Genomic DNA, 6,934 nt, shown 5'->3' with positions numbered 1-6,934 from the left:
TTAAACTGAAATTTTGTTCATATCATCCATAGTGTGAGTATAACTATCAAGTTTGCGAAAGGCATACGGACCGGTCACGTGGTTTGGCGGCCATATTGGATTTCACAAAAAGAACTATAATAACAACGAGATGATAATAAAAATTCTTCTTTACAAGGACCAAAAGACCATCCAAGCTCAAAATTTACACAATCATCAGTGCAAGTACTTTCAACCATGGCAACCGCTTGGTGTGCAGCAGGTCTTAGGTCTTTGATATTTGCAAATAAAATCACGTGCAGTCGCGTGACCTTACCCGCCATATTTGATTTTTGAGAAATAGCAATTTAATCTTTAAACATCTTCTTCTTGAGAACCAATGCACCGATTGAACTGAAATTTTACTTGTATCATTCTTGGTGTAAGCACTTTCAAGTTTGCGAAAGGCATATGGATCGCTCACATGGTTTTGACTGATATATTGGATTGTTTGAGAAATACCAATTTAATCCTTGACAATGCTTTTGTGATGGCTTTTGTACGCCAGTGAATATCGACCAGGGTCGACGCACAGCTGTCATGTCTGTGAAAGTTAAGGATCATAACTGAGGCTATTTGAAGGGCAGTTCAAAGCCCAGGTTTTTGATGCATCAATTTTTTAGGTGGGGTTTTTGAATACAGCCGTATTTTTTCTTTAGAACTGAAAAGGCGGGCAGGGAAGACTGCACTGCAGTGGCCGCTGTCAACTTGAGCAGGCAATCATGCGAACCCTAACCCCGGCCCCTTCTGTCAAAGAGAAATCGCCCTAATCTTCATACAGCTATAGCCTCTCGGGGTGGACAATGGCATATATATTATACGTTTACTAATTTGTACATCGCACCACGGGGTACAGCAGTCAGTCCACTGGGGTGGGGGAGGGGTTGGGAAGGATGTGTTTTTTGTGCAATGGTTTACTTTATTTAATTTTATTAATTTTGACTGTGATATTTCAAATAAGGATTTCAACTCCAAACCGTCTGACTGCTTTCTTTATTACCTACAAGTCCTTATCTCCTCTCCAACCTATGTACATACCACTGTATGTACCAAAATTAACGGGATCGGTAAGCCTCGCCCGTTAATTTTTGGCTTTCGTCTGGCCCTTGCCCATAAATAAACGTCAATGGTCAAGGCGTCTTCCATTTTTTCTGTGGTATTTCATAGAAGAGTGGTCAAGGGGTGTCAATAGTTTTCATGGAAAGTCACAGGCAAGGGTCGACAATTTCGTGAAAGTATCGTGGTGTTTGTAAATTTTCAGACATCCTGATATTCGGGAAATACTAACCGACCCTTCGATCTACAAAGTCCCAAAACGTTGGCTTTTTAGGGTAAATTGTGAATACTTAATGATGAAACTTGAATTGGGCTTTCCTTTATACATAGTAACATGTCAAATTTTGACATCAGCGCAGTACAAATACCACAAGATGGGCTTATCTGCCAAGCCGTAGCAGAAAGATACGCCAATCTCAAATAACTCGCTAATGGACACATTATTTCTAATATTTATCATTCCATTGCATGCAATGGCAGCCATAAAACATCACCTTTGGTGTCAGGAAGACCGTTGTTGTTTCCTTTTATGGCAATGTTTCGGTTTTCCCAGGGCGGAGACCGCGGGGGTCCTTAATCGACGATGACATATGATAGTAATGATCTGTGAGCTCTACTGTTTGTTTGATAAGATGACCTCAGTCATAGCAAAGGTAACGATTGTCTGCACCAGTGAAGGGTCCGTCAACACTCAACTCAGCACGTCAACAACGTCACATTTCACATGTTCTACAGCTTCGGTATTTCATCCCAGGTGACCTTAACGAAAACCCGTACTCTAAAATGTGCTTAGTCACAAACATATTCAAGAATCAATGTACTCGTCAAAGAGAAGCATTCATTTATAAATGTTGTACGAGAACATAGAGATCTGGTTAAAGCATACATGTTATAGGTTTACCAGTATAATTCGGACGCCTGCAAATGAGTTCTCCTCAAACATAAAGATGTTTGAGATGACAGTTTTATGATACGTTTGTGATGAGTTTAGCAGATCGCCTTTAAGTTAGAATGCGCCTTGATGGCAGATAATAAGGCTATAAATTTTTTTCAGTACTTTTCTGGTCTACCACTTGTAGGGGCTCATAGAAGAATTTTTTACCATATTAGTTTTTCGAAGAAAATTACTATATCAGTTTTTTTCAAAACTAGAAACGTTTATTTTTCCCCAGAGAGTTAACACAGAATTGGCGGTCATGCTGAACTTCAAGTATCGGTAAATGTTAGATAATTCGTTCCGAGAGTCTAAGACTTTGAAAACTACCTTAAAGTTGTCGTTCTGAGATGCAGATATATTATCTCTCAAAGTATGTAGAGCTCACATAGTTTAATAACTGTATAAATCACATAGTTTAATAACTGTATAAATTAAGTGTATTCGATGGAAAACGTTTTACATATGTATATTTTTCTGCGTCAACTTATTATTTAACTCGAGACGCATTTATTGTTCAGTGATTACTTTAAATATTGGCTACAGGTGAAACAGATTTATTCTATTGAAAGAAGTGCACAAAAGATGGTTGAATTCGAGCATGCATGATATTTGCTGGATAAAACATAGACCTTTGAAACAAATTAGGGTCTATAGATAAGGCTAGTTACATCATAGACGGTTCTCTGTCTATGGTTACAGATACTGCAAGCGTCAGGTGAAATTCGCTTCTGAGTGTCATCGACCGGGTCCAAAGTTGGACAGACTTTGGGGGTTAAGACACATTCAAACCGCAACTTGTTCGATTTTTCTGTTGGTTAGCTCGAAAGACGGAAAGAAAGAAACCTTACAACAAACACGTTTCCAAGATAAGGCCTCGAGCTTCTGATTTTAAAGCCGCACTTTTCAATCCCAGGTTCTCGCATTAGTGGAGTTCTCCTTCCAGTCAAACACATGGCCAGTATGATGTTTGATTTCTATAACATTAATTACATAAACTGATCTCAACCTTTTGTCACATTTTACTAATCCTGCAAACAGAGTTCATGCAAGCTTTTGATTGACAGTCGGTTCAAATCGCCAATGGTCATTGATTCCCCACCACAAACGCTCGAATTTTCTAAAAAAATTGTCTTCCAGTCACGTTAAACTTTGAATATAACCACAGAGTTCGATTGGCAGCAACTTCACGCTGACCGCTTGGCAGTCTGTCTGTGTTTTTGCGGCCGGGGAAAACTAAAAAGTGACATTTTCTGGAGCGTGTGCCCGCGTGTTGCCTGTTTGGTGTCCACTTACACAATGAACGCCGCCATACCTTGGCGTCCTTTTAAAGGGAGACTCCGTCTTTAAGAGCAGAATAATTTCACTGCTTAATTTTCCTATGCATAGGGACCTACGGTTCACTCCACAGTAGCTCGGTCCGTCTCTCCTAGGGACCAAGAGCCACCCGCCCCGAATCGAGTACAGGTGTACCCTGGACGGTTCAAACTACAATACTTAGAATGGGGACGAGGTCACAGTCGACATTTTTTTGGCCAAATAGTCTGCTCAAACCTACTTTTCGACAAAGTGATAGGTAAAAGTCGTCATTTTGGGGTCACGTTATATTGCAGCAAAAAAGGTGGTAAACTGTCAGCGTTTTATTGATTTTTCTTTTTGAAAAGTCTACAAGAGGGTTCCTAGCCGCTGTACTTATGTGTATGTACTATTTCTAACGCAATGTCTCACGAGGTCCGTCTTCGTCTATGACGCAGAAAACGTTGGAGCCATGGAACAAACTCGCGATCAAACACGCCCATTGCCAAGTTCCCAAAACATTTAACAGAAAATAAACGGCAAAAATGTTTTCAACAAATGTGTATCGATGGCGCATATTCCATGTCAATATATTATACCTGTTATCTTGTTCATACCAAAACCGATCTTCTCTGGGTTTTGTAGTAGCCGATTTGTTTTCAAATCACACCACACTGCCCTGCCCTGCCCTGCCCTGCCCTGCCCTGCCCTGCTCCCCTCACCTTACCACTCCACACCACACCACGCCAGGCTACACTACACTGCACTATACTACACTACACCACACCACACTACACTGCACTACACTACACTACACTACACTACACTACACTACACTACACTACACTACACTACACTACACTACACTACACTACACCACACCTCGCCAGCCCACGCCACGCCATGCCATGCCATGCCATGCCACGCCACGCCACACCACACCACACCACACCACGCCAGTCCACGCCACGCCACGCCACGCCACACCACACAACACCACACCACACCACACCACACTAAACTACACTACACTACACCACACCACACCTCACCACACCACACAACACCACACCACACAACACCACACCACGCCACGCCACGCCACGCCACGCCACGCCACACCACACCACACAACGCAACACCTCACCACATTACACTACACTACACTACACTACACTACACTACACTACACTACACTACACTACACTACACTACACTACACTACACTACACTACACTACACTACACTACACTACACTATGTCCGTTACAAAAAGCATTGATATTTTTAAGGTAGAACGCGCCTCGAATCGGGGATATGCGTGCGGACTATCAAACTTTTACAATAATAATTCTTTTCTGATATACCACTTCTGGAGGTTTATTTTAAAGCCCTTGGTGTAAGAAAACTTTTCATCGGATTAGTTTTTCGAGATTCGAAAATTTGTATCTTCTCCATAGAGTTAACACAGGGATGGCGGCCATTTTGAATTTCGAATATCGGTAAATCTTGGGTTATTTGTCTCTCTATTACCAAAATTTGCACGGTGACCCCCGAATTTTAAAATAGAATGGTTGAAAGATTCCTTTAGAAAAGTTTGAGCAAAAGTTTAACATTTTCACTTTCGAGGTGTATACTACCTTAACAATTTCCTCCGTTAGCCCAGGGAATTTTAGTCTGCCGGGTATTGGCGAACAAGAAATCTTAATGGCAAGCTACTGTTTAAAGGGGCATGTTCCTAGTCAGCTTAATCTCTGAACAAATCAATTAACTTAACTCAGTTTCAAAGGAAAAAAATGACTAAAATCACATAAACATCAATGTCTACAAGCACTAGATGTGAGAACCAGGATTGTAGGAATGCCGCTTGAACGCCCTTCCAGAACAAGTGATTACAAATGAAGTTGCATGTCCTTTACCTTGGACGGCAAACAGGATATTCGAACATGTGGGGACATTATAGCTTTAAGGTAGTATGCGCCTCGGGGACAGATATTCAGACTCTCAAATTTTTACAATTCTTTTCTGATCTAGTACTTGTTGGGACTCATTTTAGAGCTCTTGGAGTAAGAAAAAATTTACCGTCTGTACATTTTTCCATAGAGGTAACATTTGGATGGCAGCCATTTTGAATTTTGAATATCGGCAAGTGTTACGTAATTTGTTCTCCAGCGCTTAACGTTGCATGGTTATCCCTGAGTTTTGAGGTTAGAGAATGGCTGAAAGTTTTATTGAGGAAAGTTTGAGCAAAAGTTTAACTCTTTCACTTTCGAGGCGTGTACTACCTTAACGTAGGAGTGAAATAAAGGCGTCTTTATTCGTTGCTCAAGTATTCGCGCGTTCAATAGAAGTTCGTTTCATGGCCCGTTGCCCTACAGACAGTACACATGCATAGTTAAGTGAAAACCCTAGGAGATTTTTACGTCTACAAACATTATAACTCGAAATTATCAAGAAAGAAGGAATTAAGAGCACATCATTCTATGTGGTCATCATAATAGGCGATGTTCTGTCATGTCTATGTTTTGTCGAGCAAAAAACTACGCTCTTCAGAAAAGATCTTTTAACAAACTGTTCTCAATCAATGCGGGCCCGCAGTGTATTGAAGGAAAATACTTCGTCGTGTTGGTTCAACTTCCCTCTGTTGTGGCCTTGTCTCATCAAGGCTTTGACTCCGCTTGGTCAAAGAAAACATCGGCGATCAAACTGATTCGTAAGCATGCCTAACTTTTTTCAGCTCTGTGCTTGTACATGGTTTATCAGAAAGATGTTGCCTCGAGTCCAAATATGATCGCCACTAAGGCTACGTAAAAAATATATATTATGTGTGTCCGGTAATATGCCTCTGAAAATTGGGGTAGGTAGGTCGGATGAAAATCTTTATTTATTTTTCTTTTGTTACCGGAGACCCATGGAATCTCTTTAGCATTTTTCGACGTATGCATATGCACACGTATGTTATGCTCGATACCGAAAGTTCACCCTAGTGTCAAACACAGTACAGGACGTGTGATGACCTATATCTTGTTCGCAGATCCCGTGCAAATAACCGTACCGCGCGTCGTTTGTGTGAACCACGGTGTGACCGTGTGTGAACCTACTACGGACAGTGCAAACATGTGATTTGCTTGGGAACAGTCGCTTCATTTGTCTCGCTGGACAATAGTCAGAATATCGATGTTTGACAAAAGTATGTCAAGTGTCATAGACTGATCGAGTAGGCCGATTAATCTTGATAAAACGGCGGGCATGGCAGTCATTTGGTCATCTTCCAGAAAGTACATTGTCGTTTGGAAAAATACTTTGGTCGTGGATGCTCATAACCTGTTCGCTATCCTTTTTTTAATACACACGGTCAACGTGAAACTGCTGAAAAAAAGTCGTAAGCCAGTTACAAATATACAGATTTTACCACGTTTCACGGGCCGTTTCGGTAAAAAAAACCAAGAAAACTCACCCTGCCTATTGAAGTTTGCTAGGGATATTCATAAAATTTAAGTAGTCGCGATAGAACTAAGACGGTTTAAAGTGAAACATGTCCAACTTGCCTAGGAATGGCAGTTTGGAAGACGGCAAAAGTAATAAAAATACCTTATTGTACAGTACACCTTATTGTTATACTGACAATACT

This window comes from Ptychodera flava, chromosome 6 (assembly GCF_041260155.1).
Source record: "Ptychodera flava strain L36383 chromosome 6, AS_Pfla_20210202, whole genome shotgun sequence".
Classification (NCBI taxonomy): domain Eukaryota; kingdom Metazoa; phylum Hemichordata; class Enteropneusta; family Ptychoderidae; genus Ptychodera; species Ptychodera flava.
This window is presented reverse-complemented; position numbering follows the sequence as displayed.